This window comes from Camellia sinensis, chromosome 7 (assembly GCF_055761805.1).
Source record: "Camellia sinensis isolate YWXY chromosome 7, ASM5576180v1, whole genome shotgun sequence".
Lineage (NCBI taxonomy): Eukaryota > Viridiplantae > Streptophyta > Magnoliopsida > Ericales > Theaceae > Camellia > Camellia sinensis.
The window spans coordinates 50,419,758-50,443,446 of record NC_138967.1 but is presented as its reverse complement, the minus strand read 5'-3'; the positions used below and the strand labels follow the sequence as shown (position 1 = coordinate 50,443,446).

The 23,689-nt window shown below is 35.0% G+C and overlaps 3 pseudogenes across 1 annotated transcript; 1 reads left to right on the top strand and 2 right to left on the bottom strand.

Annotated features, from left to right (window-relative positions):
* Positions 1-1,099: 1,099 nt before the first annotated feature.
* On the bottom strand, positions 1,100-1,516 carry LOC145795793 (palmitoyl-monogalactosyldiacylglycerol delta-7 desaturase, chloroplastic pseudogene; annotated as a pseudogene).
* A 6,662-nt stretch (positions 1,517-8,178) lies between these two features.
* LOC114276374 (ubiquitin carboxyl-terminal hydrolase 2-like) lies at positions 8,179-15,318 on the top strand (annotated as a pseudogene). The gene is made up of 3 exons (XR_014336718.1): positions 8,179-8,322; positions 9,027-9,475; positions 14,111-15,318. The product of XR_014336718.1 is annotated as a ubiquitin carboxyl-terminal hydrolase 2-like (transcript).
* Positions 15,319-15,322: 4 nt separating this feature from the next.
* LOC114276376 (ubiquitin carboxyl-terminal hydrolase 2 pseudogene) lies at positions 15,323-19,412 on the bottom strand (annotated as a pseudogene).
* Positions 19,413-23,689: the final 4,277 nt, after the last annotated feature.

The window sequence follows — 23,689 nt, the reverse complement described above, 5'->3', positions numbered from 1 at the left end:
TATTTTCCCAAATCTCGGAAGTGAATGTAATTTCTCTTTTTTTTTATTACTATTATTATATGTCCCTAAAAAGTGTATCTATTTGCACTATTGTGAAGGCTTAGGGTTTTCAATCTTATAGTATGTGAATTGGACAACTCAGTAATTACATTACAGTCATGTTTGATGAGAAAAATTGAATTAGTAATTTTTGAGTTTTACGTTAATTATATTTATTAGTAAAAAAAAAAATTATGAGATTAGTAGTGTTGTAGGATTAAAAATCCTTTCAATAGTGAAATTAACGTTCTCATAAAAGAGGTGAGTTGTTAATTCGATGCCATGGAATTGGACTTTATTAATCTCATTTTACAAAAATAACAAACTCGCATTTTATATAATAAAAGATGTTATGAAATTTTTATATATTTAATCTCAATTAGCTAATATTACCACACTGGTGCACTCAATTTCAATATATTCATAATTACAAAATCAAACATAACCTATAATCCTATTATAAGTTATACTTTGATTATGAGATTTATTATAAGTTATACTTCTAGTTGAATAGCCAGAAAGAAAATCAAAATGTGATACAATTAGTCCACGAACACATAAATCAGACACAAAATATATATGAACATATAAGATTTTTTAAAAGTAGACCACGGTAACAAACTTTGTAAAAATTTGTTTATTCATGTGTATTTTGTATCTGATTCTATGATTGGTTTTTGTGTTTATATCAAGAACTGAATGTGACAACACAACGACCAATCAATTAAAATTAGTGGTGTCAAATGAATATACTGATACAATGGATGAAGGCATGGTGAATAGGGCAATTTTTTTGGTACATCGGAGGCTGCAGCCTAAGGAGAGGGAGTCTTGCCTATCATATGTAATAATCATGTTTTATTGTGGAACAATAATTCAAAAATAATCTTTGAAAGGGGTAGGTCTTCTATGAAGACAAAAACCGATCACAGAACTTAACACAACCATCTCACATTGGTTCTTTGATCGATTTCTGATGTGTGAAAATGTTTTGTCTGATTCTTTGATCGGTTTCTGTGTTGTTAGATTTTTTGTTAAAAGGACAGATAGATAATTCTGCTTACCATTCCCCAAACAATGAAGGAAGTCCTCCCATTGCATAGAGCAGAACTGCAAGTGCAATTGGATGTACAACATAAGTCCTCTGTAGAAACCTATAGAATGGCTGCTCTCTAAATCCCCAACATTGTTGTGCATTCCACACTGCAAATGCCCCATTACATTGATCAGCAAAAACATGCACACCATGTGTTTGTCTGAAATGAAAGAGAAAGAGAGAAACAGAGAGTCAAATTCATACCCTTTCAATGACAGTATCAATAGCAAAGAGCCAACTAATGTGACTAAACCAAAACCCTTCAACAGGGCTATGTGGGTCTCTCTCAGAATCACAAAACTGGTGATGATATCTATGCGTACTCACCCAATCAATCGGATTCCCCTGCCAAAAAAAAAAAAAAAAACCCAAATTCACCAATTAACAAAATATTGTTGCTAGTGTATGCCCGTGCCTCATTCTCAGTCAATCCCCAACATTGTTGTTGCTTCTCCAAATCCCCAACATTGTTGGGCATTCCACACTGCAAGTACAATTTACAATTTACACATTCGCTTCCACTTTTGTTTGCAAAGCATTTATAAATATAAAAAATAAAAAAATAATAAAAAGTCTCAACCTCCATTCACATGTGGATTTTCTTTTATATCCACACGGAGTTTACTGAATTTGAAATTCTGGAAAATGGGTAGACAAAAACACACTGCTAACCTGAAATTAATGGCATTCTGCTAAAGTGATTCATTAATTACTTAGCTCTCAATCTTATCCCAAAAACAAAAGATTACTGAGCTCAACTATGCCCTTATTATTGAGCCATGCAGCCTCTAACATAAGTAAGAGTGAATTTCGCAAACAATTGAAATTTGTCAAAATGAGCTAATTAAGAAACATTCAAATTCCCAGAAGCATTTGGAATGATATAGAGATATATATAAGTAAAGTGGAGTGTATTGAACTACAAATTGATAAATAAAATTGAACAAAAAGGTATGAGAGAGAGAGAGAGAGAGAGAGAGAGAGATTTATTGACCTGATCTCAAAATGGTGTCCAAAACCTTGAAAGCTTGTTCTCCAGTGAGAGCCCTAGTTGCAGACCTTGGCTTGAGCTTCCAACACAGTCTGATTGGGTTTCTGAAACTTGGAGCTCCGATACGAAGTCGAAACTGCCGGATTTCAGAAATCGGATTCCGGAATCCCTAGTTGATCAATCGTGGCAGAATCAATCACAGATTTCGCAGTGAACCGAGCTTTCCGTCGAATCAAATGGTGGTGGTGGTTTCGAGGATTGATGGGGGAGATGGTAGTTGAGTCCGAATTAAGCAGAGCTTTCATGGCGATTTCTGTGTCACTCTCCGGCTATGGTGATGATGAGCAGCGGCGAAGGACAAAGAGGGAGAAGCGGAAAGAAGAAGAACAGAGAGGGAGAAAGAGATAAAGAGGGAAGGCTGAGAGAGACGTCGGTAGGTGGAAGGCTGAGGAAGAGAGACGTGGGTGAGAACAGAAAGGAAAAGAGAGACGTGGATAGGTGGAAGGCTGAGGGAGATAGATATTTGAGCGGGAATATATCTCACATTTTAAAAAACCTTTGTCTTTTATTATGATCTGTACCGTTAATATATTCTTAGAATTGATCTCAGTCATTGGATCAAAATGTATCTCATATACATTTTGATACATTTTCAAAAACCTTCCTCCCTTATTATATAGATGTGGATATTGTTGTTATACATATCTGTTGAGAATGTGGTTAGTGCTTATATGCCTATCCGTTGAAAAAGGGAAAATGAAAGGAAACTTGGACTCATAAGTCGTATGACATAAATATGTGATTTATGTGATTGTATCAGTGTTGGCCATCTATCAAATGCTAATATTTTAGTCATTGTTCATGGTTGGTTTAGTGTATTTCTACTGGGCTGTGGCTCACCCTATATGGGAATATCATTTTCAGGTGCAGGTAGCATGCCACCTCCAAGGACATAGCTTGGGAGGCTAGAGGCGGACAAGTTTTGTCGTTTTACTTTTGATGTATTACATGTAACTTCAAGCCAAGGGCTTAATGTGTAAACGAGCTAGTACTCTTTTGTTGTAACCAAGTGTTAACTTGGAAAGCTGTAAGCCCGTAGGGCATTTTGTTTTGATGTTAACATGTAATACTTATGTAATGAGACTCTAATGAATAAAAGAATGTGGCTAGTTCATATGTCAATGCAGGTCTTATTTGATGGGTTTAATGTTATTGTTTTGAGGGCGTTACATAGAGTATATGAGAATGATTTTTCTTCATACCACTAATCTCTATATTTCTTCATATTTTATTTTATGGATCCCACTCTAGGCTCACAAAGATCATTTGAACCGTTCATCTGGTAAAACTTGCAATAAAAATTATTTTGTGCAAAAAGTTAACATTATCTAATATCGATGAATGAATGAATACTTGCATTTTATTTTATAAAATTGATAATTTAAGTTTAATATAATTTATTTATGTGTCTAGTAATATGAATTTTTTTTTTTTATCAGTAAAAGAAAAAACTTTATTGGTGAAAAACAATGAACAAGCCATTTGAATTACATCAATAAAAGAGGTGTGTGCAAAGATTATCAAAACAAACTAAACCATTCAAACTAGTTTGACATTGAATGGCAAGCCAAATCATATGTTGTTAAACTTACAAGAAATTCTATGGTACACCCCCCTTAGAATATATACCACATGCACTTTTGGTTACAACCTTTATGGTCTTTGGTTATAACATATTATAGTGTTAGTTATGACTCATTATAATGTTAGTTATGATATTATTTTATATGGTGTTTGATTATAACTTTTTTTATTTTTTATTTTTTTAAATTATGACTATCATATGATTGAGTTACTATATTTGTTGTAATTAAACTAAGAAATGCTATAACTTCCATATGGTATAGTATTATCCTAAACTTACAAGAAACAGATACCACAAAATGAGGTATATATACTACATAGGATAAATTATAAATACATCTTTGGGGTTTGCTTAAAATAAAAATTGTTCATGTAATTCTGAAAATTACAATTATCCCCTTGTTAAATTTTTCTCTTTAACATAATTAATAAAATAAAATAAAATTTATAACTACTCTTTTATACAACAATAGAATTACAAGAATTATTAATTAAATTATATTTATAATATTATTAAAAACTATTATTTGACTTAATAATTTATTAATAAAAGAGTTATTTGTTATGTAATTAGAGACTTGAAAAAGCATAATATAATTTTTAAATTATAATAAGAGGAATACTATAAACCCATAATAATATATTCAAAATTTATTGAGAAATATCAATATGTGATTCAGATTCATTCTACACATAGACCCCACAATATAAAATTTCAATCTCTACCCCACAATCCATTTTTGATCAAAATCTAGGTTCCTAAACTTTCTACTATAATAAATAATTTATATTTTAAAAAAATCACAAAAAATATTTTTTTAATTTATTTTCATAAAAATAAAAGTGATATGAACGGTGGCAGTAGAGGTGTGCGCGGTGTGGTTTGGGCGGTTTGAGAGTAAAATTATAACTACAATGGCGGATTAGCGGATTGGCAAATTGCGATTTGAGCGGATTGGCAAATTGCAGTTTGAGTGGTTTTGGGCAGATTGGTGAATTGAAAAATATTTTAACCAATTATCAAGCCTTTGCAAAATATATAACACTAATTTGCATAATATTTTTTGTAGCACTTGTACCCTTTTCAAAGCTTTTGGGAAGTGCATTTGAATCCTTTATTTTATTTTAAAAATTTTTAGTGTTGTTGTACCTTAGTTTTGGAGGTGTGTAAATTAATTTAAACTTGTTGGGATTGCTCGTTCACGCTTGTTTGCATTGAAAAGTTATTTGGAAACTTGAAAATCATGTTCTGGGGTCGACACCGGTCTTGGTGGTGTCGACACCTCTCTTTAGGTTGGCCGCAAGGGTCGACACCAATCTAGGAAGGGTCGACCCTTGTGCTGATTTTGCTCATTGCATTTTTGGTGTCAACACCTGCCAGAGGAAGGGTCGACACCTGCTGTGCAGTCAAACTTAGTGTTCCAGCTTTTCTTCATAAGGGTCGACACCTCTGCTGTAAGGGTCGACACCTATGTTGCTATCAAACAAAAAGTTCAAGATTTTCTTCATAAGGGTCGACACCTATGCTGCAAGGGTCGACACCTGCGAACTTTTCTCCAGATTTTTAGTCTGATTTTGGGTTCAACTTTTAGGGATTTTGACTTGGTCTTTTGGGTTGACTTTGGGACTTTATTTTACTTTGACCTAGTACTATAAATAGGCTTCCACTCAACCCTTTTCTTTATTTCTTCTCCTCTTTTCTCCCTCTAAACCGTGAGGCCCTCTCTCTCTTTCTCAAAAAGCACTTTTCACTCAAAAATCTTTAGATCTACTCTCTTGGAAGCATCTTCTTGCCTTGCTCCTTTGAGAAAGATTGTAGATCTCGTCAAGAGCTTCGTTTTGATCCAAGTAGAAGTTGGTTTCGACAACTTTGGAGTTTCAACCTTTTTGCTCATCTTCTCTTCCAAGTTTGAGGTAGGGACATTCTTGAGTTATATATACAAGTTTTGCTATTTTGATGATGGTTTTAAGAGTTTTCTTCTAGTTCCTTGTTGATTTCAATCTTGTGTTTCAAAAATATAGAGTGTTTTAAATGTGGGTTGTACCTTAACTCCTTTATAAATCCTAGAGGGTTTTCTTTTGATTTATATATATTTATATAAATTTTTAGTTGATTTTGTAACTCTTATTGGAAATTTTGAAAATGGGTTTGGTGACTCAAGGGATTGATGATTTCGGTAAAACAAACTCTATCATGTGTTCATTTAGAGATTTTCTTGAAATTTTAGACAACATGAGTTGAGATTGAAGTGTATGATAGATTTTATAAAAGAGATGAACAATGTTGAGATTTTTTTTTTTTTAAATAAGGATCTAAAATTTAAATGTTCTAAGTGATCCTTGAAGCCTTTTTCCTATGATATAAAAAAAAAATGATTTGATGAGCTTTCACATGAAAATGGGAGGTGTTTTGGGTTTTGAGAAAGAACCCTAGAAATTTAGGGTTTTTTTTGAAAACATGAGGAAAACTATGTAATCCTTCTTTTCTTGTGTTTAAATAAGTAAATGAGCATGGATTTCACAATGTGATATAAATAAATGATAATTTTCATTGTATAAAAGAGTGGAGGACTTATTTTTAAACTATTGTTGAATGTATGGAAATATTTAAGTAGAAGACGATAATTGTGGTGCATTATGGATTGTGACAATTAATGTTTGAAAAACATTACATATTGTATTGATGAGACTATATTGCTAAGAATTGTGAAAAGTGAAATTGTGGCTAAGTGTAGATAACATATGGTTATCTTGGGAAAGAGTAATGAGAAGAGCTAATGGAAAAATGTGATTGTTGATGTTATTGTAGAGACTTTGAAAATGAGAAACTATTTATAAAGTTATTATATAATACATGAGCATGCATGATTGAGGAATGGGAAATTGGTACGTGCCATGGATTGCGGGAATTGTTATGAGTTGAAGGTATATATGTTATTTTGTGAAATAACATTGAAGAAAGAAAATGAGAAATGTATTTATTCAATATTGTTGTCATGTTACTTGAATAGAGAAATGTTATGATTGAGAAATGTTGTCATGAGAAATCATTGCATTGCATATGCATTCAATTATTATTTTTGCATTGTAAATTTTGATTGAAGATATTTTATTTCATGAAAGAAAGTGATGTTGTATTAATAACTATGGCAATGTGTATGGGGTAAATACGGTGGTAAGTCCGGACAGGGGGTGTAGATGATTTGATAAGTTAGTCTGAGTGTCCTTGGTGAAAGACTAGAAAACTACGCGGATAGGTGTCGAGCTTTTCGGTTAATCCTGGTAAAAATGACAGTTTGGTAGTACTCACAGAGTCTACTTGCAAACACCAGCCTAGGGATTGCCAATGTCATATTTACCACCCCTGTTGGTTAAAATTGGAAGTTTTTGAAATGTGTTGAGACTGCAAGCTTTTGTTGAAAAATAGAAATCTTTAAGAAAAGCATGAAATGAAATGTCTTTAAAAGAGCATGGCATAGCATTAGCATTTGCATTATTTTGATTGAGAATCGCATAACTGTATATACTTTGTTAGAATTCTCTACTGGGCGCTATGCTCATCCCTATAGGATTTGGTGTAGGTTAAGATGTGGTGGTTCCGCCGGGCTAAGGGCGTGGATATGTTTTGATGAAGAGTAGCCTTGCTCTTCCATTTTTTGTGATATTTTTGTAAGCCAAAAGCTAATGTGTATGGTTCCGAGAGACCATTTTGTGTAACCGAGCTATTGCGTTGGAAGATGTAAGCCCTTAGGGGCATTTTATTTGTGTTGAGATTAGATACTTCACATGCTGTAGATTCATGTACCTCTATATTCTTAAATGTACAAACATCGATGGTATATTATGTAAAGGTTGGAGTTATGACATTATTTATTGGGTGAATGTTGGTTAATGTGGGTGTTTCATGTTGTATTATTTCGGGGCGTTACATTTTTCATATATATAATACAACCTAATTTTAAATAATATTTTTCATATCTTAAATCTCTCTCATATTCATTTTTTACTTTGATATTTCATTATATGTTAAAAATATATATGTATTAATTATAGCGGAGCGGAACGGTTTTGATGGTGGATTATAAATTTTAAAGTTTAAACCGCGATTAACGAATAAAGCGGTACGAATTTATACAAATCGATATGATTTTAACAAATTGATCAGTATTTTACACTGTCCTAATTGGCAGAGTATTTGATACCAAATCCTTAGATAAAGTGAATTTTTTTCAATAAAAAAAACAAAAACAAAACAAATGTAGTTTACTTTTGTTTGGGATTTGAGGAGGGTTTTCCATTTTAATAAAACCCTGTTCCTCTTTTTAACTCTTACCTCCACTTCCACCTCCTCTCTGTTTCACTCTCCTGCCCCCATTGAGAGAGAGAAGGAGAGAGCACTAGTAGAGACCATGAGGGTGCGCCAAACCCTTAAAATGCACACTCCACTGACACTAACACAGCTCAATACCGTTCTCTTTAGATCCTAATCTTCGAACACCAGTTTCTTTCTGAGAATCCATCAGAGATTGTTCAAGCAATATCAGATTTTGAGGTGAATATTTTGTTCTTTTTAATCATCTGGGTATCTTCCAAACACAAATCTTTGATGTGTTTTATTTTATTTTTTTTCAAATATTTGTATGTATTGGTGGAATAATTGGATTGGGTTGTTGAGTGTATCTCTTGTTTTGATTGTTTGACGTGATTATGCTTTTTTGTATTTTTTTCCCTTCTGTTTTAATATGTGGGTTTGTAATTAATTGACTACTGGGATTTTAGGAATGGTTTGGTTTACGAATAATTGTTAGCTGTTTTTTTAAATTATTAATTATTTAGTGTTTATTGTTTATTGTTTTATTGGATTGCTTTGGAACGGTTTTTTTTTCTTCTTCTTTTTCCTGATCATTAGGATGTTTGCTTAACAGTCCTCTTGGTAAGTTTGGTAAGGAATGAAAGGAAAAGGTTATTGTAGTGAGAAAAATAAATAATTGCGGTTTCTCACATTATGTTTGGATGAACATGATAGAAAAAGGACTCTATTGGTGTTCTTTTTTCTTTTTAATATTTAATTTAGATAGGTATTATAAAATTTTTACATTTCTCACTAAATGGCACCAAGTTTGGTGAAAAAAAGAACATGAGTTTTAAAAGACTTCACTTTCTCTCAATTTCTTCCTTTCACATCATTTTGCCTCTCCTCATTCATCCAAATAAGTGATAAGATTTTTGTTTCTCACCATTTATTTTCTTTAATAGTCAAACCCCTCAATCCAAATGGGATTTGGATTTGGTTTTATTTCTATTTGGGTATTTGGTGTTTATAGTTTTCCTAGATTGGTTTTAGGAATTAATGGCGAAAAAAGTTAAGAAGAAAGCCCGAAGTGGTTATACAGAGAAGTGAGTTTCTACCCTTTCTCAGAAAACTGAAGTTGTCACCCAACAAAGCATTCCAAGCACTGATGATGGACTTTCAGTTGTAAAAGAGAGGAAAGTGTGTTCCCATCTTGATAAGGGTATTGATTTAGCTAAAATTTCTTCAAGAATACATTCTATAGAACATATTAGGTGTGAAGATTGTAGAGAAGGTGTGGTTGATAGGCGGGCAAGTAAGGGAAGGGGCAAGCAGGTGAAGAAGAAAGGGGGAGGTTCTGTGCACAAGAAACCCAAGTCTAAAGCAATTTGGGTTTGTTTGGAATGTGGTCATTGTCACACCCCAACTCCGAGCATGACCGGCCGTGGCCCACAGGGACTAAGCCCAAGGCACACGTAAGCCTTAAACACGAACCCAAAATCACAAAGAATAAATGTGACGATAACTCATAAATAAATAAATCAAAACCCAATCCACTGACATGTCACAAGTATAAATGGTAAAACCAACCACAACCAACTTCCAAAAATATATACTAAATGGGACACAAACTGCCCACAAAATAAAATAATTCCAAATCAAACCTAACCACAATGTATGCACAAAACTCGACATAACAAGCTAAAACTAAATAAATGAATGTCCTAGAGGTCCATGCAATCGAGTCCCCACTACGCCACAAGTCCACTCTAAGTCCTTCTAACACCTGGAAATGATAAACAACTAAGTCAGATGATAGCTCAGTGAGTAGCAACATGGATAGTATATACAGTTTTGAAAATAGGGATCAATTCCAAAATAAGATACATATCACAGAAACTAGATTGGCATATAGTTTGGTAAAGAGAATCTGTTTAAAAAAGAAGGTTCCACAGTTCAACAGTTAAAATACTCATGTCTCTCGAGAACATGATAAATGACATTTTTCACTTAAAACAAATTATAACATGAACACCAATAATTTTCTGGGTACTAAGAAATAACAAGTAACATGCCACACAGTTCTCAAGGCTATAAGCTCCGTTGGATCCAATATCGAACAAAGAGTCATCCTCAGGGTGGCAACCCGGACATTTTCTTGAAGATGATTCGATTGAAGGTCACCTAGCTTAACCTAGGTCTTTTCCTTACAATCGTTGAGCACTAGAGTCATCATGGCCCAACCCGAATCTGTTCCCTAGTGGCCAGAGTCACTACACACAGTGGAATAATTTCCCTGGACTAAATACATAAATGGTCCCAATAATCAATACACATCAGTTTCACAAAACATGGTAGTTCATTATTATAAACATGAGACCAAAACAAATAGTTTACAGTATGCCAAGTTCACACATGTTTCAGGAATAATTTGATTTCATTGATAATATAATAATTTATCAAAACAGTTTAGTTCTGAAACAACAATTTAATTTTCCAACAGTTCAGGGTAGGGGTACATTTATAAAAATATGTAGCATGAAACTATTCACCTGAAAAAAAAATAATGTAATCCTCGAATAGAGTATAAAAGTCCAACTAGTGCTCTGAACCAAGTATAAAAACTACACGTCACTACTAATTTAAAACTACTAAAGAATAGGAACTAAGTAACCTCAACTAAAGCGCACTAACATGGCTCAACCCAACTCACCGTTACTCTTAAATATTACCTAAATTCATGTTTTTTAAGGTCTAAAATTATAGCGATCCCGGGTTTACCCTTGTTGTACAGTGATCCGGACATGTGTCCGTGGATGTTGATAGTTGTTTATTATCTTGTTTACATCCTTTCTTACTTTGTATTTGAGTTATAGGATGTGTTGGGCAGGTTTGTTACAGGTTGGTTGTGTTTGGGAGCCTAGTGTTGCTGCCCAGATTTTTGGTCCTTCGCTCGAGCGAGGAGTTTGTAGCTCGAGCGAGAGTAGTGTTGCCCCGGTTCTGGACCTGAGAGTTGTAGTTTCTGGCTCGAGCGAGATTTTCGTGGCTCGAGCGGTCTGGGTTTTTCTTCGCTCGATCGAGAACTTCTTGGCTCGAGCGAGAGTTTTCTGTGTCTGGTCGCTCGAGCGACCAATCCTTCGCTCGAGCGAGCGTGTTTTATATCAGCGGACAGCAGCGTCTAAAACATCACTTTTTCACTTCTTTTCTTTGAGCAAACCCTTAATCCGACACTCTCTCTCTCTAAACTTGCACTCTCTCTAAGATTTGACCTCCCTAAGGTGTGAATCTAGCCTAGGGCCTTTGTTAAAAAGATAGAGGGCGTTGAGAGCTTCGATTTAATCTGAAAAAGTTTGGATTTGGAGCAAGTTGATCTTGGAGTCTTCATCTCCTTTGTGGCTTAAACTTCGAGGTAGGGATAACCTACTCCTCTCTATGGGTTTTGTCTTTAAATTTTGGTATTTTGAGATGTTGGGCTTGGTTTGGTAATTTTGTGAAAGTTTGGGGCTTTTGTGCAATTATACAAAAGTTGGGGTTTTATTCATAATAAACCTAGATGCATGTTTATCATGAAAAAAAATGGAATGATTGCTGAATCATTGAAGAAAATGGGACCTAAGGATTGAAATGGTAATTATGGAAAATGGTCTAATTGCATTGTTTAATTAATTGGGATAATTAATTGATGAGAAATGAGGAAATGAAATGTTGATTGAATATCCAATTGTGCATTTATTTTCTGTCTTAGAAATAACTGCTTTGGGCTATCGGTGGAGGATAGTCGTGATTGTTGTAGACAATGTATGATGATTAGGTAAACTGAAACTAATCAATGGAATGTGTCATGGAACTTGACGGTTGATAGAATACATTAATTGTGTGTATTGTGTGATTGTATATAGAACCAATGTGTTTATATACGTTATGTATAGAGGAGGAGATAGGGGATGTACTCCGCGGTTTAGGGGAAGATAGGGGATGTACCTCTAAACCGGATAGGTATTTGGAGGAGATAGGGGATGTACTCCGTAGACAGAGCTCATATGCTTGTCTAGAGAAGTGAAGATAGAGCTCATATGCTTATCTTTGTGAAGTGAAGTGTGGATACAGCTTGTATGCTTATCTGTGGATATTGTTGATATACATATCTGTTGTGGAGTGTGGATACAGCTTGTATGCTTATCTGTGGATATTGTTGATATACATATCTGTTGAGAATGTGGATATAGCTTTTATGCTTATCTGAATGTGAGATATAGTTTTTATACATATCTATGGAAATGATGATAGAGCTAGCATGCTTATCTGTTGAAAAAGGGAAAATGAAAAGTAATTGGGACTTGTAAGTCGTTGACATAAATATGTAATTTATGCGATTGAATCAGTGTTGACCAACTATCAATTGCTAATGTTTTAGTCATTGTCCATGGTTGGTTTAGTGTATTTCTACTGGGCTGTGGCTCACCCTATATGGGAATATTATTTTCAGGTGCAGGAAGCATGCCACCTCCAAGGACATAGCTGGGAGGCTAGTGGCGGACATAGTTATGTCGTTTTACTGTTGATGTATTACATGTAATTTCAAGCCAAGGGCTTAATGTGTAAACGAGTTAGAACTCTTGTTGTAACCAAGTGTTAACTTGGAAAGCTGTAAGCCCGTAGGGCATTTTGTTATGAGGTTAACATGTAATACTTATGTAATGGAACTCTAATGAATGAAAGAATGTGGTTAGTTTATATGTAAATGTATGTCTTATTAGATGGGTTTATTGTTGTTATTTTGAGGGCGTTACAAAAATCACCCAAGACATGGGTTCCGGTCGGAACTTAATTAAATGTGACTTTGAGATAAAATACAATTTTTAATAGGTTTTCCCCGAACTGTTCACTAACTTTGAAAATTAAAAACCCACTCTACACCTTTCAAAAAATTCCAAAACTCTCCAGATATCAACTAATATATCCTAAGTTTCAAACCCAATTGGTTTTATTTGATTTTCTTATCAAAATAATTATTTATAATTAATTATGCCCAAACAGGCTGTTTTCTGCAACACTTTAAATAAATTAATGGTTCTCTTAGTATACAGGAGCAATCAATGCAAGGCCAAAAATCTAACAACTAGACTCGTAACCGGTTCTAATGACGCTGATTTGATAATTTTCGAATTTATAACCAATGAGAACAACACTCCCGAATTTACTGTTTTAAACTAGTTTTTTGGACAGATTTGAACGCATTAGTTTATATGGATTTTGACTCCCAAAAATTATGACAAAATTCAGATATGTAATTGAATATGTAGTTAATCTACTGTAAAAATTTTAGTTCAAAATTCATCCGTTTGTATGGTTTTTGATTTTTAAAGTTTGTGGTTCTGTGCAGAATTTTTTTGGACCAAGAATTACATCCATTCTTTATAGATAAATTTAACTCCTCAAATTTCTGAACAGTATATATATATACACAAATTACATACACCTACAACCTCCCCATCAATGAATTAAATCATAATAGAGTAAAGATAAAGAACAAAGAAAGAAGAGAACAGAACCTAGGAGGGCTAACCTTTGATGATCACACACAACACAACACACCCAAAAGTTCTTTGATTGCAATATCTTCTTCTTTTTTTCCTTCTCTCAAACCCTCTCCTGTGGCTGCTGTGTTGTTGCCCTATGTAGTGAACAAATAATAGAGTAGGGTTTGGGTTTATTTTATTTTATACTAGTACACATATGTCAAATAAATACATAAATATACAAAACATATATATAAGTTATATGCAACTCAAATAGTAAGAGTCTTACATATTAACCTTGTGGTCTAGAGTTCAAGTCACACCCTTCTCTCTCTATATATTTTTTTTTATAATAAATCTTGCCTCTAAATTAAATACTTTCACCATAAATTTATTTTAGGTTTTAAAATTAATTAAAAGAACTTCCAAATATTTAATTTACACTTTAGGATTCACCACCAAAATATTTGAGATTGTAATATTATTATTATTTAATTATTTACTTAATTTTTATATTCGGGTTCTCACAGCCATCTTTCATGTGGGGGGGATTGGATTCCCAACAACCCCTCAAACCCATGCAATTCGGCATGCCAGGCAAACTCGTCTTCCATTGGCTATCCAATTTGAAAACCTTCAACTATGCCGGTGCTTTCCTTGCAATGCACTTATTCCAGTTGAAAAATTGGAGGAAAGTGGTGAACAAAAAGATTTGCTGTCAGATATTGTGAAACTGATAAAGGGGCAATCATTTCAAGGGGCCTCAATGGATGTTGAGGATGTATATTTTGGGAGTGGCAGTGTTATAAGTGAGATAAAATCATAAAACACCACTGTAACTAGTTTGGATGGAAAAAGTGGTTATGTGATCAAAGGCTTGGTTAATCTTGGCAATACTTGCTTCTTTAATTCAATCATGCAGAATCTCTTAGTAATGGAGAGATTACAGAATCACTTCTTGGAATTGGATGAGTCTGTAGGTCCTCTTACCATTTGTTTAAAGAAGCTCTTTATTGAAACTAGTCGAGAGGCTGGCTTGAGAAATGTGATAAATCCAACATCCTTTTTTGGGTGTGTTTGTGCCAAGGCTTCCCAATTTAGGGGGTATCAACAGCATGACAGTCATGAGTTGCTTCGTTGTTTACTCGATGGGTTGTGTACTGAAGAGTTGAGTGCAAGAAAACAGACTATTTCTCTGGAAAATGGGATTCCCTCAAATCTGGGTCCTACTTTTATTGATGGCATCTTTGGGGGCCAACTATCCAGTACTGTTTCTTGTTTGGAATGCGGGCACTCTTTAACAGTGTTTGGGCCATTTCTAGATCTCTCACTTCCAGTTCCAACTAAGAAACCACCATCTAAAAGGGCCCAACCTATTTCTCGAGCCAAGAAACCAAAGCTGCCTCCAAAACGACGTGGAAGGATTCGTCCAAAGCTTAGAAGGGATGAAGATTCTGCAGCATCTGAAAGTGTTTCAGTTTCGTCAGCTGGTGGTTCATCTTCTTGCCAAGTAGAATCTGCTGTGCCTGTCAAAGAAAAAGTAGGAGATGCTTTGGTCGATTCTACACTGTTTGAATCCGTTGGCCCTGGTACAGTGGCAGATAAAAAGAGTTCAGTTTCATCAAATCTCTTGACTGCTGAAGAGTTTGAAAAGAATACATTCCTCAAGAATGTCATGGATAAAATAGAGGCATCAGTTGACAATTTAGCGAAGGATGAAATCAAGGAAAAGCGGTAGAAAGCTACATCCAAGATTCAGGTAAGTAGGGTTGAGGATAGTATTCAAAGTGCTCCATCAAGTGCAACGAATATGATACAAAACTTTCCAAACGGTAAACACATAAATATAAGCACGTCTCTGAATTCAATGCTGCACAAACCAGACCAAATAAGGTGACAAATATGATACAAAACTTTCCAAATGGTAAACACATAAATATAAGCACGCCTCTGAATTCAATGGTGCACAAACCAGACCAAACAAGCAAACAAATATGATACAAAACTTTCAAATGGTAAACACATAAATATAAGCACGTCTCTGAATTCAATGTTGCACATAACAGGATATTAGATCGGAATAATCACGACTTTCAAATTAATTTGATAGAATTCTGACTAGAACTACATAATACGAGAGTATTGTACTTAATGATAATCTCTGAAAATATAAGAGCACAAACATAGATTTGTACTAAGTAGAAACTTATACAGAAAACAAATTTTGTAAAATAATAATCTGCAACAATATTATCAGATTCTAATAAACAAAATCATGAATAACCAAAATTTATAGTTAAAGACAACATAATAAGAAATAGAATCTGACTTGCTTACTTGTTATAAAAAATACCACAAGTGTTCTGGTGCCAAAATTCCAACATGACAGATGGGAGCTTGTTAGACTTTTCTCTAATTGAGGCTGCTGGTCATACCGACCACTTGAAAATCTCTATATTCGTGTCTAATTAAGGATGTATTTGAATCTTATATTTCAGTATACGTTTTCAAAGAGAGACAAAAAACAATTTAAAGAAAAAATAAAATTTTAGTTTATATTATTGTGAATATTTGTCTCTTGTTTTTTTCCCTCTTAAATCACTATTATATAATTCAAAATTTAAACACTAGTTAAAAATTGCGAGTCACCATTGTTTTCTTCAATAATACTCATAAATTCTAATTGAACTCAGCTTACATCTAGTTAAGGGTGTAAAAATGACTTGTAGCCTGTAGGCAGTCTGTAACCCGCCCGCGGCTTGGGAGTGGACATGGCCCGGTTAGGCCCGAGCCCGAACCCAACCCGAGAGTGTGAGTTTGAACCATCATTTTGAAATTCGGCTCGGCCATTGAAATATTGTGTTTGGAGATATATATATATATATATCTTGATTCATGTGGTGTGAATGCAGAATTGGAAAAGAAGAATGTTGAAAAGTAAATTCAATGGTCTTGTAATAATAGAAGTCGTAGTGGGTGAACATAAATAAATACGCGGGCAAAGAAAACCTTTCATAAGAGAAAAAAAATAAGATTTGTAATAATAGAAGTCTTAGTGGGTGAACATAAATAAATACAAGGGTAAAGAAAACCTTTCATAAGAGACAAAAATAAGATAAATTCAACAAATATATTGTTCATTCACCCTTTATATATATATATATATAGATGTGGATGAATATGGCTAAACACAGTGTACAAAATATAATTTATCCTAAGATTACTTATTGTTATAATAGAGAAATATCTTGATTTTTTTTTTTTATATAGAAAGGAGAGTAATTACATTATGAGAAATATGTACATTATCAAACAGACCACTAATCCATAATAGATAGAAAATCAACAAAATCTAACAATCAATCCATCAAGCCGAGCCCAACAATCATTATTAATCACATATAGCCCCCATTTTTTTTTATCAACATACAATCCCATAATTTTTTTTTTTTTTGGGGGGGGGGGGGAATTAATCAAACACCACAAAGATATCAAACTCCTTTCCATAAAAGTTGAACCCAAAATTTTACACCATAAAAGTCCTACACAATCATTGAAATATTGTGTTTAGATAGATATCATTTTGATTATTACTATAAGAATTCTTTTTCTGTTCTGCATATCTATTACTATAAGAATAAGACCTCCATTTGGTTTTCTAAAACATTGAGACTAACGTTCTATCATTTTGATTATGACTATTAAGTCATATTGAGTAAGTATGCAACATCAATTAATTTTATTTAATGGATAATAATGTTTTTCAAAAAATACATATTGTTAGTTTTCTCTTCCGGATTTTGTTGTATATGTATTCTGTTTTCAATACAGAATTTTATTCTATGTTTTCTAGTTTGTTTGTTCGTCTGTTTTTGTTTTTTTTTTTTTTTTACCAATAGAATTTTTATTCATTAGTTATTTTATTTTGTATATTATGTATTTAAAATATGATTTTACATGAATCTATGTTTGAGTTAGATTCTATTTCTTATTATGTTGTCTTTAACCATAATTTTTTATTATTTTTGATTTTGTTTATTAGAATCAGATAGTATTGTTGCAGATTATTATTTTACGAAATTTGTTTTCTGTATAAGTTTTCTACTTAGTACAAATCTATGTTTGTGTTCTTTATATTTTCTGAGATTATCATTAAGTACGATACTCCTGTATTATGTAGTTCTAGTTAGAATTCTGTCACATTAATTTGAAAGTCGCGATTATTCCGATCTACTATTCCATTATGTGCAGCATTGAATTCAAAGACGTGCTTATATTTATGTGTTTACCATTTCGAAAGTTTTGTATCATATTTGTTGCCCTTGATGGAGCACTTTGAATACTATCCTCAACCCCACTTACCTGAATCTAGGATGTAGCTGTCTACTGCTTTTTCCTTGATTTCATCCTTCTCTAAATTGTCAACTGAAGCCTCTGTTTTATCCATGACATTCTTGAGGAATGCATTCTTTTCAAACTCTTCAACAGTCAAGAGATTTGATGAAACTGAACTCTTTTTATCTGCCACTGTACCAGGGCCAACGGATTCAAACAGTGTAGAATCGACCAAAGCATCTCCTACTTTTTCTTTGACATGCACAGTAGATTCTACTTGGCAAGAAGATGAACCACCAGCTGACGGAACTAAAACACTTTCAGATGCTACAGAATCTTCATCCCTTCTAAGCTTTGGACGAATCCTTCCACGTCGTTTTGGAGGCAGCTTTGGTTTCCTGGCTTGAGAAATAGGTTTGGCCCTTTTAGATGGTGGTTTCTTAGTTGGAACTGGAAGTGAGAGATCTAGAAATGGCCCAAACACTGTTGAAGAGTGCCCGCATTCCAAACAAGAAACTGTACTGGATAGTTGGCCCCCAAAGATGCCATCAATAAAAGTAGGACCCAGATTTGAGGGAATCCCATTTTCCAGAGAAATAGTCTGTTTTCTTGCACTCAACTCTTCAGTACACAACCCATCGAGTAAACAACGAAGCAACTCATGACTGTCATGCTGTTGATACCCCCTAAATTGGGAAGCCTTGGCACAAACACACCCAAAAAAGGATGTTGGATTTATCACATTTCTCAAGCCAGCCTCTCGACTAGTTTCAATAAAGAGCTTCTTTAAACAAATGGTAAGAGGACCTACAGACTCATCCAATTCCAAGAAGTGATTCTGTAATCTCTCCATTACTAAGAGATTCTGCATGATTGAATTAAAGAAGCAAGTATTACCAAGATTAATCAAGCCTTTGATCACATAACCACTTTTTCCATACTGACTATATAATGGTGTTTTCTGATTTTATCTCACTTATAATACTGCCACTCCCAAAATAAAAATCCTTAACATCCACTGAACAGAGGCCCCTTGAAATGATTGCCCCTTCATCAGTTTCACAATATCTGACAGCGGATCTTTCTGTTCACCACTTTCCTCCATTTTTTTGACTGGAATAAGTGTATCGCATGGGAAGCACCAACATAGTAGAATGTTTTCAAATTGGATAACCAATGGATGATGAGTTTGCCTGGTATGCCGAACTGTATGGGTTGGAGGGGTTGTTGGGAATCCAATCCCCCAAACTGCTTTAGACTCAGGTGTCTTGTCCACAGAACGTCCCCCATTCTTCTTCACCTGCTTGCCCACCTGTCAACCACACATTCTCTGCAATCTTCACACCTAATATGTTCTATAGAACTTATTCTTGAAGAAATTTTAGCTAAATCAATACCCTTATGAAGAAGGGAACACACTTTCCTCTCTTTTACGACTGAAAGTCCATCATCAATGCTTGGAATGCTTTGCTGGGCGATAGTTTCAGTTTTCACCATTAATTCCTAAAACCAATCCAAGAAAACTATAAACACCAAATACCCAAAAAGAAATAAAACCAAATCCATATCCCAATTGGATTGAGGGGTTTGACTATAAAAGAAAAGAAATGGTACGAAACAAAAATATTGTCACTTATTTGGATGAATGAGGAAAGGCAAAATGATGTGAAAGGAAGAAATTGAGAGAAAGTGAAGTCTTGTAAAACTCATGTTCTATTTTTCACCAAACTTGGTGCCATTTAGTGAGAAAGGTAAAAATTTTATAATACCTAAATTATCCATCTAAATTAAAAATTAAAAAAAGAAAAGAAAAAAGAACACCAATAGAGTCCTCTTTCTATCATGTTCATCCAAACATAATGTGAGAAACCGCCATTATTTCTTTTCCTCACTACCATAATCTTTTCCTTTCATTCCTTACCTAACTTACCAAGAGGACTGTTAAGCAAACATTCTAATGATCAGGAGAAAAAAAAAAAAAACCGTTCCAAAGCAATTGAATAAAAAATAAACAATAAACACTAAATAATTAATAATTTTAAAAAACACACTAACAATTATTAGTAAACCAAACCATTCCAAAAATCCCAATAGTCAATTAATTACAAACCAATCCCAATAGTCAATTAATTACAAACCCACATATTAACCCAGACATCCTCTGGTCGTCCTCCCCGTCGACCAATGTTTTGACAAAATTCCAAATTACTTTATTAGAACGCACGATATCAGATGAAATTTTTACTTAAATTTTTATTCAAATTTAATAAAAAAAAATAGAGTAAACGTTGGAGAAACTCTTAGACCATCTCCAATTGGCAAATGTTATAATAGCATGGTCAAAACAATAATGTAACGCCCTCAAAAATAAATCCATCACAGCATACATTCACGATAAGTAAAAGAGTTCTTATATTATAACCATCAGAGTATTCTTACAAAAGGTATTACATGTTGACAATAAAAGTAAACGCCATATAGGCTTACAACTTTCCAAGTCAACACTTGGTTACAAAAAAAAAGAGTACTAACTCTACACAAATAAGCCCTTGGCTTGATATACATGTAATACAACAAAAACAACAAAAAAGAGTCTACAGCCTCAAGCCTCCCAAGCTACGTCCTTGGAGGTGGCACAACACCTGTACCTGAAAATGATGTCCCATATAAGGTGAGCCAACGCCCAGTAGAGATATGCTAAACATAATATGAGCAATAACTAAAACATTAGCACTTGATAAATGTTTAACTTAACAAAACTCAACTTATAAACATGGCTCAGAACCTGGCCAAATAACTGAAGTGCGACTACATCTCATGCCAACAATACTACAAACTGCCATTTTACGGAAATTGCGTCCGCGGGATTCGGCACCCATGTATTTTCATTCTCTTATGGCCATTTTACAGACATTTCATCCGCGGGACTCGGTACCCATGTATAGATATATTCAGATTGCCATTTTACGGAAATTGTGTCCGCGGGATTCGACACCCATGTATAATTATATTCAAATGGCCATTTTACGAAAATTTCATCCGCGGGATTCGGCACCCATGTATTCAAATACACAACTTTATTAGTTTCAATTCACCTAATCATTATGCAATGTCTACAACAATCAAGACTATCCTCCACCGATAGCCCAAAGCAGTTATTTCTAAACAGATAATAAATGCCTCAACAGATATATAATTGACATTTTCAAAAGTGAGCGATTTATAAATCCAACTCCACCATTCTATCTCATAATGAGCAAATTTCATTATCCCCAACTCAATTTCATAACAAATGTCATTAATTACACTAATGACCCAAATATACCCAAATATGACATTTTTTCCTTTAAGCTCAATATTGACCCAAAGGTCCAAATATTATCAACAACACCAATATTCTCATTTCTAGGCTCAAATACACATGTATAGGCTCAAAATACAAAACCCCTCTTTTATACATTTTGAAACCCTAACACCCAAAATCACCCAACTCAACATTATATCAAAAAGACCAATAGTTTATGTCAAAGACCATAGGAATGAGTAGTTATCCCTACCTCGAGATGAAGAGCTCAAATGGAGAAGATGACCAAAATCCAAAGTGCTCCAAATCCAAGATTTTTCAAATTAAAAGGAAGCCCTCAATACCCTCTATCTTTCTTACAAAGAGCCTAGGTTAGAAACTCACTAGAAGTAGATCAATCCCTAGAGAGAAGTTGTTTAGAGAGAGAGAGAGAGCTCAGATCTAGGGTTTTTGAAAAAGAAAGAGATGAAAAAGTGAAGTGTAATCCCGCTGCTGTCTACTGATATACGTATGACCCGCTCGAGCGGAGAATAGGATGCTCGAGCGTCAAACACAAAAACTGGACCCGCTCGAGTGTAAAGATTCCCACTCGAGCGCCAAGACACAACTGCGAAACACACCTGCTCGAGCGCAAAGGGAAAGCCGCTCGAGCGTAGGTTTTTCCCTTCCAGAACTTTTACAGACAATGAACTACCCGCTCGAGCGCCAAGACACCCGCTCGAGCGCTACCCACTCAAGCGTAAGGAAATCCGCTTGAGCGTAAAAAACACACCTGCAGAAGTTTTGTAGAGGCACGAAATGCTGAGAGTGTGTAGACCCCGCTGGAGCGCAAGAAGACCCGTTCGAGCGGACAACCAAAAATCAAACTCCGCTCGAGCGCAAAGGGACCCGCTCGAGCGTACCACCAAAAATATAGGCAATAAGGAATGGGACAAAAACTCAACCAACCTGCTCGAAACACGCCCAATACATCCTAAAACTCAAACACACGGAATTAAAGGATAACACAAGATATACAACCACCAACTCCACGGAACCTAAGTCCGGAATACAACAATCAAAGGAAGACAAACCGGGATCGCTATAACCTCCCCCCCTTAAAGAATTTCGTCCCTGAAATTAAGTACAAGTTTTTCAAAAACATGTTTTCTCAATCACCAACATTATTACAATATAAAATTCAACAACTTGACCCATTACCGGTCATTCCATCTCTATTCAAGAGGCAAACTTCCAACATAATCTCCAACATGCATTATCAACATGCGTCACAGAACAAATTCAATGCCAAAATTATATTTGCATTTCTAAAACAAAGTTAACATATGCAATGTTAAAATAAACTTCCATTACAAGGCAAGTTCCACAATATTCCCATAAACCAAAACATTCACAATGTTTTACAACTTAAGACATATTTAATGCTCTTAAAGTTCATCAATATTACAAAATCCCAATACATGGTTAAACATTTACAAACAAGTCCAGATATTTTTCGCGGACATCCGCCTCACGTTCCCAAGTGGCTTCCTCCACTCCGTGATGTTTCCACAAAACCTTTACCAAGGGAATGGTCTTGCCTCGCAAGACTTGATCCCGCCTATCCAAGACCCATACCGGTCTCTTCTCATACGAGGCATCCTCATCTACCTCTAAGTCGGTCCAATCCAACACGTGCGATGGATCCGGCTCATACTTCCGAAGCATACTAACATGAAAATACGTCATGCACTCCGGACAACTGCGGCGGCAAAGCTAAACGGTAAGCAACCTCTCCAATCCTCTCAAGGATCTCAAAAAGACCGATAAATCGAGGGGACAACTTCCCACTCTTCCCAAACCTCATCAAACCCCGCCTAGGTGATATTTTCAAGAAAATATGATCACCCGTCTCAAATGCCAAAGGCCTCCTCCTACGGTCAGCATAACTCTTTTGGCGACTCTGGGCTGTAACAAGCCTCTTACGGATAAGCTCAACTTTCTCCGTCGTTTCCCTCACCAACTCCGGGCCCAACAAAGGTGCATCACCCACCTCGGTCCAACAAACTGGAGACCTACACGGTCGGCCATACAAGGCCTCAAACGGCGCCATACCGATACTAGACTGAAAGCTGTTGTTGTAGGCAAACTCCACCAAGGGCAAGTGCCTCTTCCACGTCCCACTAAAGTCAAGGACACAACCTCGAAGTATATCCTCAAGGATCTGAATAGTACGCTCGGACTGCCCGTCAGTCTGAGGATGGTAAGCTACAAAGGTCAGTTTAGTGCCCAAGGCACTCTGCAAACTCTGCCACAACCTAGCAGTAAAATGAGGATCTCTATCAGAGACGATCGACACTAGGACCCCGTGCAACCTCACTATGTCCCGAATATACAAGTCGGCAAGGTGATCTACCGAATCTCTCACGCGCATAGGAATAAAGTGCGCTGACTTAGTCAACCGGTCTATGACCACCCAAATAGCATCACT